Here is a 17,500-nt window from a genome sequence, read left to right as displayed (position 1 = left end):
GTGGTTGTTTTTGTGTGTTGTATAATATTATATATTTCTAAACTTTTATATATATTATATATATATATAAAAAATTTATTTTATATAAAATTTATATATATATATATATAAAACACCGGGGGTTCCCTTAAACAAGGTAGCACCCTATTAGCTCCCTACCCCGGGGTTGCGGTAAAACTGTGGGCAGCAGGGCAGGGATATCTGGTAAAAAACCCCTTCAGTTCTACTGATTACGGGTTTCCCCCAAAATAATTTCTGGCGTATTACAGTGTAACTGTTTTAAAGGGGCAGAGATATTCCCCCTGTTGTTGGAGACTGCGAGTTGGAAGGACCCGGGGGTTTCCATCCTTTTTTTTTCCCCTGACAAACCTCTACCCCCTGATTAAATACAGAAATAAAATTCTACTACACGCCCGTCGCGTGGGTTATAAAGGGGCGCTTATCAGTGGTAACCAGGCTGAAAATGTTAAACATGTCGGAGAAAAGAAGATAAAAAAAATGTCCAATTAAGAAACACATTAAAAAAACGGAACGTGGAACGTAAGGAAAAAGAAAAGATGGGAAATTACTACGTCTGTAAAGAAATGGATAATAAACATTAAATACTAGGGAAAAAAGTGGACCAATTGGAAAAGTAATGGGAAATTTTAAAAATAAAGAAAACAAGACAGTTCTTTTTTCTGGAAAAGAAAGGAAATTTAGCACGGAGTTGCTTGATTCTCACGAAAAAAACTGAAAAGCACAATTGGGGACAGCCCAATAAATGATCGCTTTTTAAAAAATCAAACAAAACAAAAACCCCAAAAATTAGTATATACAAGCACGCACCCAAACCCAAAATTGCAATGTGAAGAAAAGGAAAAATTTTTATAACTTCCCCAAAAAACTTTTGCCCCAATCCCTAACAGAGATGTAAAAATAACATGGGAACCTCAACCCAAAATGGGAGAAAAAAGTCTAAGGAAATTTCACCCGTGGAAAATTCGGCTTTGGAGATATGGGTGAGAGAGGGGGAAATTTGGTTAATTTTGTAGTACAAAAAATTTAGTTTTGGCCAATACTTTTTCCAAAACCCCCCAAGACACTTGTACACGTGGTTTTCACCCAAAAAAAGAACACCACCAAATTGACTACATTTTGCTAACCAAAAAAAGGAAAAATTGCATAAAAAAAGCCAAGAAAGACCGGTGCCCATGCAACAGTGACCACCAAAACTAACAAAAGACTTTAAATGAGTCAAAAAAATGGAGGTCCAAAAACCACCCCTAAAGCCGCTACAAAAAATTTTTAACAATTACGAAATTTCAGTGTCAAAAAAATTTTGAAATATCAATCATGTGAAGATTTAAAAAACCCCAAAAAGTTGTGGGAAGAAGGAAAAAAAACTCCTGCTGAGCACTGCTTAAGAAACTATCGCCCCAAAAAAAAAAAGACAAAATTCCCCCGGAAACGAAAAAACCTAAGTGAAATTGAAAAAAGAAGATGCCTAAAATCAAAAAGGGATCAATAATCCAGTTGAAAAGGATTTACAAAAAAAAAAATAAAAAATTCAAAGATTATTGCGACAAAAAGGAAAATATTTTTTGAACATTGCCAGAGAATTGAAAAAAATTTTCTTTAAAAAGACAACTAAAGAAATTACAAGGAGTACGAAAAAAATCACAGAAAATTTAAACCTACAATGGCCCTTCAAAAAATGAGATGGACTTTTTTCATGTTGGGAAAAAAATAAAGAAGATTTTAATCAATATTTGTTCCAACCTATACAAAAGAATAAAGATTAACAACAACATTTAAATTAAATCATGCAACAAGATGAACCACCGCCACCCGCTAGACGAAGTTTAAAAAGCCATAAAAGAAGAAAGAAAACAAAACTCCGGAATAGTGAAATACAGCAGAACTAATTAAGAAAAGCTAGCGGAATGGTTTAATACTTCTTCTACAAACTCTGTACAAAATATGGTATGAAAAAAAAAGGCCCGAAGTCGGGGAAAATCAGTCTTTGCTCCCACCTGAAAAAAATGACGCACTCCAAAGCAAAATAAAAGGGCAATTGCATTAATAAATCCAGCAGCAAAATTTTTTTTGAAAAATTTTTACTGAAAAAATGAAGTTTAAGTTAAAAGAGGAAATTGCAGACGAAAAGCAGGTTTTCGCCCTGGAAAAGGTACCCGAAACCCGATTCAAATCAAAAAATTTATTAGGAACAATTATGAAGGTCTCTAAAAATTTTGAGGAACTGTGGGGTTGGGGGATAAAAATATCAAAACTGAGGTCCCGATTATAGTTTGATTTCCAGCAGTATCACTGAAAATACAACAAAATACTAATAAAGTTAAAAAGCAAGCAAAAAGGGTGGCTTGTTCTTAATGCCAAAAAAACTAAGTCATGAAATTCAAAGATAACCGGCAACGAACATGATGAAAATGTTTCAATCAATGGATGATTGTGGAAAATGTGAAAAAGTTCACTTTTTTTGGGCTATTTTAAATAAACATATTGATTTACCGGGGTAAAAAAAGAAAATTCCCTTGCCAAAAACGCACAATTGCTCCAAAAACTCTGGAAAGCCGAAGCTTACCTTTCAGACAAAGCTGAGGTTATTGAATCATTAGTTTTCCCATTGATCTATGGTTCGAGTTTGGGTCTGAAATAATAGACAAGAAAAAGATCAAAAGTTTTTTAAAAGTGGTGTTTCAAAAATACTGCGTATACTGGACAGGGAAAAAAGACGAATGATTAAAGTGTTGAGAAAAAAAGATTGTAAAGACCGCTTTGGACATCTTGAACAGGAGGAAAATTAAAATTTATTGGTATGTGATGTGAAGTAAAAGTATTGAGAAAAAAATTCTGACAGGGATGGGGAAGGAAACAGAGGAAGAGGAAACTAAGAGAAACTAGGACAATTCAAAAATATTTGCGGGGTGTCGATGAACAAATTGAAAGAAAAGCGTAAGACGATTTTTGTGGCGAAGGATGGTGGGAAGGTCCCAAGGGGCTCAAAATGAGCATACCGTTATTGATTATTATAAAATATATATATATATATATATATAAATTTTTAAAATTTTATATTATAACATAATTTTATATATATATATAATAAATTATATATATATATATATATTTACATATGGGTGGGTTTAAATTACATTTAATTAATATATATTATTATATTAAAATATATATATATATTATATATATTTTTATATATATATACATATTGGTGTTTTAAACTTATATATATATATATATATATAATAATATATAATAATATATATAATTATATATATTTTATATAACACCCCACACACACACACACACCCCACACACACAAAACAAAAAAACACACACAACCCAAAACCCACACACACCCACCCACACACACCCCACACACAACCACACACACACCAATATGTTAAAATCCATATATACACTAAGGGTGAAAACGCAAAAAATGGACAAGTTATATATAAAATCTAGGGCAACTGTAAGAAAACCACTACGAAAGAAAATTAAACGACGCACATCTAGGCTGGACGTCTTTTGGGGGATGATGAAATATGTTGTATGTATTGCTTTTTTATATATATATATATAATATATATATATATATTATATTATATATATTATTACAATACAAATAGTATATTTAAATATATATTATATATTAATTATATATTATATATTATACAACACACCCACCACACCACCCACACACACCACACACACACACACACACAAAATATATATATATAAATATATATATATATATATATATATATGTATTTAAAAATATGTATATATTTTGTATTTTAAAATGTATATATATATATAATATAATATATAATATATATATATATATTATATGTATTAAATTTTAAATTTTTTTTATTATTTTTTTAACGGTAGGGTTCATGTTTGAGCCCCCGTGGGCACAGCATGTCTTAAATTTTGTTTTTAGTTGTGATGCTCTTGGGGTAGGGCGTGTGGGTCCCCCCTTCCTTTCCACGGGGAGTCCGGTGCTACCTTTTTGTAAGGAGGAGGGAGAGAGAAAGAGAGAGAAAAATTTAAGGGAGGAGAAAAAAAAGAGAGGAGAGAGAGAAAGGAGAGAGAGAGAAAGATAATAGAAGATGATAGATAATAGATAGAGGAGAAGAGAGAGAGAGAGAGAGAGGAAGAGAGAGAGGGGGGAGAGAGAGAGAGAGAGAGCGTGAGAAGAGTGAGCAGAGAGGAGAGAAATAAATACTTAAAAAAATAAACGAAAAAAAAATCAAAAAAAGAAAAACAGAAAAAAAGGGCACGAGGGGTAGAGAGACGCCAAAAATCCCAAGTTTTTCTCGACAATTTTTAGGGCGGCCCCTTTTGTCACTTTAAATTCAATTTCGATTTTTTTCCCCCCCGGGGTGTTTCCGGGGGCAGGGGCATTCCCCTTTCGAAGGGAAACAAAGCCGATTTTCCTACTTCTCTCCTTCTTTTTGGAAATGAGGTTGCGGGGAAAAACTGAGTTCATTATCGCTTCTAAGAAATTGTTCTACCCCGTCATTTTTGTGGTTATCTTTAAATAAGTATTTGTGTTGAAATCAATCAGTGTTCTTATCTTATCATTGATAAAAACATAAAAACAATTTTTTATTATTATTATGAAGTCTTTATACGTTTTATTAGTTTTAGCAAGATAAAAAAATATGATTATATAAAAATAATGATAATGATAATGATAAAATAATGATATTATATCCCACCCTCATTTTATTATCAATTTTATTAAATTTATTGTTGTTGTTTTTATTTTACTTAGTTAATTCTTATTCATTATTATTAAAATTTAGCATTTTATTTTTTGTTGCATAAATATTATTATTCGTTTTTTTATCAGCGTTTTTTATAATTAATATCGAAAATTTTTTTACTTTAACTCATCATCGTGCACTTTTATTTTATTTTTTTATATTTTATTTTATTAGTAGTTACCACTATTATATTGTTATTGTTGCTTTTTTGCTTCTCTCTTATTATTATCATCATCATAATAAAAATGTAATAATAAAAATAATGATAATAATAATAATAATGAAATTAATAATAAATTTGAGAAATAATAATAATAGTAACAATAATAATAAAAATGATAATAATAAATAAATAATAATACAAAAATAATAATAAAAAAAATTTAAAAAATTTAAAAATAAATAATAAATAAAAATAAAAATAAAAACCAACAACAACAAAAACAATAACAAAAACAATAAAATAAAAAAAAATAAAAAAATAATAATAATGAAAATAATATTTTTATAATAATAATGATAAAATAAAAATTGTTTTAAAAAAATTTTAATAATGATATAAAATAAATTTTTGTAATAAAAAATGATAATAAATATTGTAAAAACAAAACAGCAGCTTAATAATATAAGATATTAAATAATGAAATAATGATGATTATAACAATGATAATAATGATAACAATGATAATTATAATAATGTTATTGAAAATTAAAATTAATGTTTATTAATAATAATAAAAATTAATAATAAATATTGCCCTTTTAAATTATCATCACACATTTTTATCTTATTAAAATTTTTATTTTTTATTTTTTTATTTTTATTATTTTTATTATTATCATTGTTAATATTTTTTTATTATTATTATTACATTACTTATTATTATTATTATTATTTTTATTTATTATTTTTTATTATTATTATTATTTTTTTTATTACGGTCATTACATTATCATTATCTTTATCATTATTACTATTTTTCATCATTGCCATTTTCTTTTTTAAAATCGTTTTACTTTTGTATTAGAAATTTTTTACGATTATCATCATTCCCTTATCATCGATGTCCTTTTATTTTATTCTATTTTATTATTTTAATTAATTATTATTATTATTATTATTTTATTTATTTTTATTATTATTATTAAATTTTATTATTACCTTTATCATTTTTTTTATTTTAAATCATTAATTTTAAAATTATAAAACATTATTTCTATCATTAATGTTATTATTATTTTTACTATTATAATATTATCTCATAATCATTATTAGTTTTTTTTTATTATTGTTATTTTTATTATTATTTTTATTTTTATTATTATTATTATCTTTACGCTATTATCATCATTATCCTCGTCATCATTAACTAAGTATTAACATTAGTATTAATATCGTTACATTTTTATTTTTATCATTATTTTTATTATCACCATTATTATTATTATTAGTATTATTATTATTATATTATTTTTTGTTATTATTATTTTGTTATTTTATTATTAATCTTTTTTATTTATTATTGTTTTGTTTTTTGTTGTTGTTTTGTTTTTATTATTTTATTATCATTTTCTTATTATTATTTTATCAATTTTCTTATCTTTATACCAAATTATCATTACATTTTTATCATTAACTTTAAAAACACATTTTTTAATCCTTTTATTATCATTATTACTATTCTATTTTATTGTTTTTATCTTTCCCCTTATCAACAAATTTTTATCATTAATATATTATTTATATTATTATTATTTTTGTTTTTATTATTTTTTTTATTATTATTATATTATTTAATTTATTATTTTTATTGTAATTGTTGTAATCTTTTGTCGATATCAAAATCTTTTCATTATTACTTTTAAATTTTTACTTTATCATCTCATCACCATCGTCATAATCATCTATCATCATTATTATTATTTTATTATTATTATATTTCTATCTATCATTCATCATCCTCATCTAATCATCATCTCTATCATCATCATCATCTCACATCTCATCATCATCATCTATCATCTCATCATCAATACATCTCATATCATTATCTTAAAAGTAAAATAGTTGTCATTAAGTGATGATGATAGTTAATAGTGATGCAAATTGTATGTCATGAAAACCCCAAACCTCTTTTCTTTTTTTAATTTTTCCCTCAAAAAATTGGTCACAAGATTATATAAACTGGAAAAAACTTTTCACCGAGTTGCCGTTAAATGATAGATCAGAAGTACATTAGCAGTACATAACAGTAAATGGAGAGCACATGACTGATTTATCAGATTTTACGAAAAAGCGAGTTTCGTCATGTAGATAGGCAGATAGATATATAGATATATAAAGAAAAAGAAGGAGACGGATATAAAAATATATATGTAATATATATATATATATTTTATAATAGATAGATAGATAGATAGATAGATAGATGGGATAGATAGATATAGAGAGAGAGAGAGAGAGAGCGCGGGTTAAATATGTATTTCATGTATATCTACACACACACACACACACACACACACACACACACACACACACACACGCATAAATATATATACTAGTATACACGTGTGTGTGTGTATGTGTGAGAGTGTGTACATTTATGTTTACATATATACATACATACAGTACACATGTATATATCTATATGTGAATATTTGTAAATATAATGTACTTTCCCATTCATCTCTCTCTCTCTCTCTCTCTCTCTCTCTCTGTATATATATATACATATATATATATATATATATATATATATATATATATATATACATATATATATATATATATATACATATATATATATGTGTGTGTGTGTGTGTGTGTGTGTGTGTGTGTGTCTGCAGGACGCAGATGCAGCACGGCTTTCTCTTTTCGCACAGGGATAAACATCCGCCCTCGAAGGGAACCGCCTCATAAAAGGACACGTCCGTAAGGCAGAGACACACAGAGAGAGACACGGCAGACAGGCCAAGCCACACAGGGTCCAGTTCCACCACCTCGTCCTCCACCCGGGGACACGGGGATCTCTTGGGGGTCTCATATCTGTCTTCAAGAATAAACCAGCAAGCTAAGCCCTTTTCACGACCCACCCAAGTCCATCTCTCGTCTCGCTTACATCTGGTGACGCGGTGCTCCCAATCTCTCGTGTCACTCATATTCTGGTGGCTTGCGGTGGCCACTCACTTACACCTGGCGACAGCGGTGCTCCCAACTCACTTGTTGCTTACATCTGATGGCAGCGGTGTTCAAGAACCTCACAACGCCGACGCATATTCGCCTACCACCTCGCTCCTCGCCGACGCCTGTTGCCGATCCACGCGAAGTGCCTCCCCGCCTCTTTTAACGCCCAGCCATCCTACCAAGTCCTCTTCGATCACGCCTACCCACACCATACCTGTCATACTACTTCGTGCTGACCTCTAACACCTGTGCTACCCTTCTGACGAAGTCGCTGAAGATGTATCCTCGCACTCTACGCCGCCACACTCGCCAGTCCGGCTCACCTGCCTCGCTAATTCTTCGCGAACCCTCGTCAAAACAGCCAGGATGTCGCAGTTCTATCCAGCACCAACAATCTTCCTCGTTACTATTAAAATTAAGTGTACCTATTAGTGCCATAGTAAATATTGCTCTCGCTATACCCACCCACACCTTGTATACAAGTTGCCTTCTTTCAAATTCAAGTACAGTCTCTCACGAAACGCACACTACAAAACTCTATACAAACATAACTCCTCCCTGTCAACCATTGTTTTTTTCAACACAATCACACACTGAGATCAAACCTAAGTGACACGCACCCTCACTTCACACTCATTCCCCAGCCCTAACCATCCCGTAATTGATGTATTGTGCTAGTAATTTTCTGTCTATTACCATTTTTATCCTCAGATCGCACAATTTAGCATATATCATTTCTCTCAGAACAAATCTTTAATTAATTTTAATTAATTGTTGTTATGTTTGGCTGCTCTCATCATATTAATCCTGTTTATTTGTGTCGAATTAATGAAATTATCTATTTTTGTCTCTTATATGTTATTCCTATAAGTAATCACTTCATTACTTCTTGCGTATTGTTATATTCTGTGTATACACTATATCGTTCTTTATATCACTGTTTCTTCATACTTGCCGTGGTAATCTGTCGCTCGTTCACACGTAGATTTCGATCACCTGACTATCCTCTTATCTACCAACCTGCCCATTTTACTCGGAATTCACTCTAAGATTGCGTATTTTACTATGTGCCATCCCTATGACTAATAACTGAACCCAAATCTCTTTTACGACGTCCTCTCGAAGTTCGATATCTTGTCCTCAGTAAGGCTGGAATTTATGCTTCTTTAGTTTAAGGTTTGGTGAATATGTACTGATGATAGTGTCTCCAGTTGCAAATAATGGCAACACATTGCAGACACCATGCTTTATATAGGCTTACTCGGTTACAATCACCGCAAGTTAATTTTAAGCCCGGCTCATGGCCGTAAACGAATGAACCTTGCGGCCGCCGCATCGAGAATTACGCTCATACGATTGAAGCACCGTGACGCGCACTGTTTGATTTTCACTGCAAGTTAATTTTAAGCCCGGCTCATGGCCGTAACCGAAGGAATCCTGCGCCTGCCGCACATTTACGGTCATACGATTGAAGCGCCGAGACGCGCACTGTTAGAATTAAGTTCAGGCTCAGCTACTTATGTGTTCGAAGCATATATATTTGCCTATTTACCCCAAAGATATGGAATTCTTATCCAATTAATTTTTCTATCGTCAATATGATGGTACCTTATTGAACTCGCTAATCCTGACACATCCAAGCAATTAACACCTTACTTGACACGCCCTTCTTGTGACAAACTGTTCTTATTATGCTCTCATTTTTCTTACAACTTAGTAAGGTGAATGACAAGTATATCCTCCTCCTTAGCCGTTTTACTGGCCTGGTACACTTATATTTCAGCTTCTGAAGACGATTGACCCTCCTCTCTACTGAATGTTGCACCTCAGTGCGAAACTCTGCCACACCCGCTACCCTGGCACCGGACGGCCTAGCGACTCTCGGATCACCAGGAACCATCTGTAGATACCGAACAGAACCTCTATTGCATCGTTTCAAGCGTTACAGTCGGCTCGAGGACGAGCCTTGCGCGTGGCCGAGCGATGTCAGCAATACGTAGCAAGACCGGATGTACACTTCACACCTCCGTCCAAACAGCTGCCCTTCTCCTTGGGCAGGAAAGCGATGCAGCACGGCCTTCTCTTTTCGCACAGGGAAAAAATCCGCCCTCGAAGGGAACCGCAGCATAAAAGGGCACGTCCGTAAGGCAGAGGGGAGAGACTCGCAGACAGGCCAAGCCACACAGGGGAAAAGTTTTTACCACTCGTCCCCCCACCCGGGGACACGGGGGGTCCCCCTTTGGGGGGGCTCATATCTGTCTTCAAGAATAAACCAGCAAGCTAAGCCCCTTTTCACTGAGTCCATCTCTCGCCTCGCTTACATCTGGTGACGCGGTGCTCCCAGTCCCTCGTGTCACTCATATTCTGGTGGCTTGCAGTAACCACTCGCTTACACCTGGCGACAGCGGTGCTCCCAACTCACGTGTCGCTTACATATATATATATATATATATATATATATATATTTTTTTATTTTGATATATTTTTATATTTTATTTTATATATATATATAATAGTAAATTATAATATATTTTATATGGTGAATGATATGTAATATATATATATATATATATATAATATATATATATATATATATATATATATATATAATATATATATAATATATATATACATGTATATATCAATTTGTATGTTTGAAAATATAACGTATTTTCTGATACAGCTCTCTCTCTCTGCCTTTATATCACCCTGCTATGGCATGGCCATGGACATGTCATTAAATTATCGTACGCTGGAGAACCTATCTCTTGTGAGGTGGCTCTCCTGAAGATTTTCACCCTCACTGAGGTGGCGGTCACCCAAAATCTTCAAGACCACAATAGCTTCAAGGACAGTAGCCAAACCCGAAGAATTTACCCCATTTCTCTCGACCGAAGGTCAAAGAAAACTAAAAGATCATGGCTTTACTCCCGTCCCCTCTCCCGAAACGAAGGCAAAATGCACGGTTGTGGCTAAAAAGATCGACAAGACGATCCTCCCACGATCGGGTGAATCTATCAGTCACGAAGTATCCGCCAAGAACGGTGTCTTGGATGTTTATAAGCCTCCCGAGTCACGAATCGTCAAGATTTGTGTCTCAGCCCCAGAGGAAGCCCAGAATCTTAAGTCACGGGGGATCATGATGTTTAATACATCGGTCCCAACTTACAATATTGAGCCAGAATGCTTTATTTAGATTGAACAATGCTTAAAATGCTACCAATGCGACCACAACAAACACACATGTACACACCCACAGAGATGCTCTCGTTGTGGTGGCGTTGGTTACTTCTTCGCCAAATGCAAGGAGACCATCAAATGCTGCAACTGCGAGGGGTCACACGTTGCAGTTAGCGGATCCTGCCCCATACGAAAGAAACACTGAAAGTAAAACGAAATCAGATTAGGAAAAACAAAAACAATGCTCCTTCTTACGCCACAACAGCCGCTATACAACCTGCTCAGACTAGCACACCCAGACGACCTGCATCTACCTCCAGGACAACTCTGCCTCCACCTCCTCAATTCAACAACACTTTTACTCCCAACACAAACACGAAAATACAAGCCGTCTTACACGTCGCTCTCATCGCTGCAAAATACAATGCCAAGAAATTCGCAAACATTGTCCCTATCATGCTACAGAAAAACGGGTTTCCCAGCATTGTTGCCCTAGAGGAGATCTTCGAAGACGACAATCTATACATTCCTGAGTACGCCACAACACCACAAACCACAGCAACTGAGGTGATAAACACTGACCCACAGCCTCATTGCTCCACACAAATGCACCTCGTTTGCAACCAGCAATACAACGAAATCCAAAAGAAACTGTACAAGCACTTAACACTACAAAAAACACCGAACACAAACGCAAACAGATCTTACCACCTAACAAACACGCCAAAATAGACAAAAAAGATCCCCCAGTCCCGCAGCCTCGCCGTTATCGCATGGATGACACCATCCTTGACGACGAGAGTAGCAGCTCCGAGATCTGCGTCGAAGTCGTTCCCGAAGCCGGGGAAGAGCTCCCTCTCCCCTTGGAGGCAGCCGTTGTCGTGCTCCCTTCTAGGGGGCGCTTGGAACAGCGCGGGAGTATTGGGAATTGGTCCGCCGATTCCCAGGACTTCCGCCCTGTGTCCTGTTCGCAGGACTCTATCCCTGACCTTGGGGAGCTGCTGATCGAGGCTCGATCACGGAACCGCTACCGGGATCAAGTGACGCCAAGCAAGGTAGGCCCAGGTAAAATGGGTCTACCCTGAGTGACATGCTAACGATCGTTCAGGCAAATGTAAGGTCATTTTTTACGATCCGTAACATTTTTTACGACTTTCTAGAACAAGAACGTCCAGATGTGGTCCTCCTGAATTCTATATCCGTCACTAATGGCTATAGAATTCGGCACTATGGCTACACATCCAGGCAATCAGGGGACAGATTGCAAATGGGTTCCTGTATCCTCATAAAATCCACCGTCGTGAATAAGTTTCTCACCCTCTCGTTCAGCCACCCTGACTTCATGGCAGTCAGGTTATTCACCCCACAGGGCCCCATTATCCTTTCCACTGCCTATATAAAACCTAGGATTAATTTACCTCTTGCAGATTTTAACAAATTATTTAATTATACAAACCTCCCAATCCTCTTTGCCAGAGATATCAACGCTGCCCACACGACACTACATGGTAGGCAACTCTATTCTATCTTTGAAACCAAAAGACTCCACTACATATGACCCGACTTTTTCACCTCATACACAAATAGAGGAAAGGGCCGCCCTGATCTCGTTTTCGGGAACAGGGCACCACTTGCCTATCACACACACCTACAACCCGGTCCGAACGTTGGTTCAGACCACATCCCCATCATAATAAAAATTTCCACATCACCCATACTAAACAAAGAAAGACGATCTTTCCGGTATAAACAAGCAGACTGGGAATCGTTTAAATCTAAATTAAATGATCATAACTTTGATTTCAATCTTGAAGGGCTTGATTCCCAAACAATAGATGGGCATTGGAATTACATCTTCGCCTGCATCGCCTCAACTATGCTGAGCACCATCCCCAGGTCTCAGTATAAAACACGCATATCATTTCAGCCATCTGAAAGGACGAAACGTCTCCTGACCTGTTTTCGAAGTCGTTTCACTCAAAATTTAAACAGATTAAACCATGTTCGATGTGACTTATCTATTCTAAGAAGACACGTCATCGATAGTCTTGATAAAGACCGACAAAAATATTGGACACATTTAGTTAAAAAAGTAGAATGCAACAGAGTTCGCAATCCATGGTAATTTTGATAAAAAAATTAAACAACTTAAAGGCAGTAACTTCCCCTCCTTTTCCCACCTCATTCACAATAACGTCTCAGATCCCATGGATGTTATTAATTTTTTTGAAGAACACTGGGCCAAAGTTTTCTACCCTCACCCTCTTCATCCCCTGTTCACTCACAAAATTCAAGAAATTGTTACCGGGAGTCAAGAGAACAGGGTAGAAACTAAACCAGAGCCAATTATCCGACTGGATAGGCTGGACGACACCTGCGAACTCATAGCCCCATCTCGTGTGAGGAAGTAAAAGAAAAAAATAAAGAGGTTTCCTCGTAAGGCTCCAGGCTCCTCACAGATCGGATCCTGACAACCTTATATAAGCTTTGACTGACCTTTACAACGCCTCTCTCGCTTCCGGCTATTTTCCCTCTCCTTTTAAGACTGCTTTAGTGGCCCTCATTCCTAAGCCACAAAAAGACCTTACTGACCCCAAGAGTTACCGCCCTATTAGTCTACTCGAGACATGAGGGAAAATTTTCGAAAAAAATCATAGAAACTCGACTAAGGTGGTATCTCGAAGACCATAACCTTCTCTCACACAAACCATTCGGCTTTTGCTCGCATCGCTCGACGCAGAACGCACTCAACATCATCACAAATTACATAAAAACAACAAAGACTGACGACTAAAGACTGGTCTTGTCACCAAAGATGTTGAGCGAGCCTTCGACACGGTCTGGCATGCTGGCCTGAAGTACAAGCTGTGCACCAAATTTAATTTTCCACCTCAAACTAAAAAAATACTCTGCAGCTTTCTAGATAACCGCAGGTTAAAATCAAAATTTCAAAACAAAGTTTCAGGCACAATTTCAATGCACGCTGGAGTACCTCAGGGCAGCATACTCAGGCCAACACTTTACACATTATACACAAACGACCTTCCAGACTCCATACACACAGACTCATTCACTATCCTTTATGCTGACGACTGTACGCACTTAGCTCAACACAATGGGCTTTCAGGTGTCGTTCAGCGCATTAATGACGAACTCGACACCGTCTCGAGATGGGCGAATAAATAGCGTATCAAGACTAACGCAACAAAAACAAAAGTTCTCTTTGTAAGACCACGAAAACTTCCTCCTTACGACAACATTTACCTCAACACCTTCGACGCACTAGAAGCACTTCTCCAAATCAGATCCTCTTGTACCATCCTTGGTTTAACCTTTGATACATTTTTTCGTTTTCATTTACATATAAATTCAAAAGCCGCCTTGGCAAGAAAAACCTTACATTCGCTTAATCGATTTAAAAGTGCGACCCCACGCACGAAGCTGCATCTATACAAAACACTAATCAAACCTCTCCTCACATACACACCACTTGCACTCACACAAACAGCATGCACTAACAAGCGCAAATTCCAGCTTGTTCAGAATGAAGCACTCAGATGGATTTATTTGGTAAGTTGGGATCAATTTACTGCAACATCTGAACTCCATGAGGAAGCTTCTCTGCTTCCTCTGAACATCGAGTGACGTAGGTTGGTCTGTAAACAGACAAACAAACTCCATGCTTGGCATACCGACTGGCTGGATAGACTCGACACCATCTTTCGTTCCGGCTGGAGATCGGGATTAGGCCATGATTTTTTTTTTTTGGCATGGGACGAAGAAGTGGATGCAGTTTTTTAGGCTCGGCCACATCCTTTGAAGCCACATCCTAATCCTTCATTTTCATCTTTCCCCTTCCCCTATCCCTTTTGTTTTGTTTTTTGTTTGTGTTCTCGTTCTGTTCCTTTTTAACGTAGTTTTCTTTTGGTTTGCTGTGTTTTAATTTCTTAAATAAATAGTTTAACCTCCCCTTTGCCACAGCCATACCCTCACCCTCGCTCCCTCATTATCCTTCGCCATAGCGTGGCCCTAACATCCTTTATCCTTCTCCCACCATCCCACTGATTTCGGTTTCCGGCATGTGACACTTACTGCTAGTACTTGTGCCAGAACCATAAATCCTTTGTCGTAAGGATTTATGCGAGCCGAGGAAAGAAGTGTCAGGGCCAGAGGTGTTAATCCAACCGTGACGTGGCCGCCAGGGCCGTGCCCTGCTGCCGACGAAGGGGAACCTTCTGTTGACACAGGCGGGAATGTCCAGCCCCTGATTAGCGACCACCTTCGTGCTTCAACCTACTTCAACAGCACAGGTTAGCTGAGGGATAGCCCTGGTGCCACGGTCGAGGAGGCCGTGCCCAGAGCACAACGCAGATGGCGCCTAAACTGTTAACTTTTATCCCATCCTTCCCAGTTAGCCGAGAATCCCGCTGCTGTTCGCTGTAGCGGGGTCCGGGGCCGCGCGCCCTGACCCACTTCCCACGAGAACGCATCGAGCGCGCGACCTTCAGTGAGGGCACGCGCTCAAGGTCGTAGGGTACTCGTACCTTACGCACCGAGAGTTGGCCGGACGCCCTGGACGCACAGACTCGTGTGGCGGAGGGGAAACAAGTGCACCCGAGGACACACGCACCGAACACAAAGGATTCAAGATGGCGCCGGGCCACCCTCACCCTTTTCCTCCTTTCAAAGAACCCACTACAACTATTACCCCAAACCTCTGTGTGCTGGGTTAAGCCCTGGTTCCTTTTTCTTCTACTATAATTCATTTTCCTCTCTCCTTATCCCCCATTCTTCCTTCCCACTCTTCTTTCCAAACTTTTGTCTTTTGTCAGGACCTGCCTTTCCGTCACACACACTCTTCCGGCGATCACGGGCCTGCCTTCTGTCGCGCTTGCTGCACCGTCGCTCCTTCTCCGGCATGTCCTCGGCATTTGCGACCTTGCCAAAATCAGACGGTCTGGAAAACGGCACCATGAGGAACTACGTGCAGGAAGGTAAACTGCTAGGCCTTGAAGGCATGGCCTTTTTGCATTACATATAGGAGCAGGAGAGGATCAGATGCGAGCAGCAGGCCCTGTACTACCAGAAACGGGAGATACAGAGGAGCGGCAGACCACGGAGTCGCACATGGATGCGATCCGTCTGTCCAAGGAACCGTCGCAGCGGGAAACCTGTCGGCAAGACAAACAAAAGCGTAGGAGACTCCCGGGGAACGGCCGTCGGAAGCAGGCGCAGTCGAGGATGCCTCAGCCGACGGTGAAAACCACGGCAGCGACTGCACGTAAGTCAGAGGAGTTAGCCGCCGTTGCATGTCCGCTTGTACAACTGGTGGGTGCGGGATGTGCACCCGAACGACCAGTTGGCGTGGGATGCCTGCCCGAGGAATTGGTGGGTATCATATTGCCACAGGAGTTGCACGCCGAGGATACCCTGGAGGAGCTGCCTGCCCAGGAAGGACCGGAGGAACTACCTGCCAAGGATACCCTGGAGGAGCTGCCTGCCCAGGAAGGACCGGAGGATCTACCTGCCGAGGACGCACAGGAGCAACTGGTGGGTGCGGGTCGTGCACCCGAACGACCAGTTGGCGTGGGATGCCCGCCCAAGGGTCTGGTGGGCATCGGACTGCCGGAGGAGCTGCCTGCCGAGGACATGCCGGAGGAGCTGCCTGCCGAGGATATACCGGAAGAGTTGCCTGCCGAGGACATGCCGGTGGAGATGCCTGCCGAGGACATACCGGAGGAGCTGCCTGCCGAGGACATGCCGGAGGAGCTGCCTGCCAAGGAGACGCCGGAGAAGCCACCGGGAGTAGAGGGACCGTTGGAGGAGCGACGGTGCAGCAAGCGTGACAGAAGGCAGGACCGTGATCGCCGGAAGAGTGTGGTTGACGGAAGGACAAGTCCTGGGGCCACATCACCGCCGGATGTTGGACCTCGGAGCCGCAGTTGTGGCTCTGAAAATAATCTCCAATTCTTGAAAGATTATTTTGAAGAAAGAAAGGAAGATATCTCACAACTGCGAGATTATGCAGGACCTTTGCCGATGTTTACCTCAATCCAAGAGGCGGGCTTAGGTCCTTCCCTATTGGCTCGTACGCCTCGTGGGCAACGAGGGTATCGCGCCTTTACATTGGCGCGGCAAATAAAAGGAGCACCAGCCAAAAATTATGCATTTGTCCCGTGACTTTGACCTGTGTGCTCCCTTCCGCCATGTGACCTCGCTTGCTCTGCTGGATCCTCTCTCTCTCTTCTGTTTGTACATATATCCTGTTATGTATGTATAGTGTAGTGTAGTGCCTTAGCAGTAAACCTTTTGTATGTTTCCTCGTTGTGTTTTCCGTACA

The sequence above is a fragment of the Penaeus monodon genome, chromosome 38 (genome assembly GCF_015228065.2).
Source record: "Penaeus monodon isolate SGIC_2016 chromosome 38, NSTDA_Pmon_1, whole genome shotgun sequence".
NCBI lineage: Eukaryota > Metazoa > Arthropoda > Malacostraca > Decapoda > Penaeidae > Penaeus > Penaeus monodon.
Note: the sequence above shows the minus strand (reverse complement) of the source record.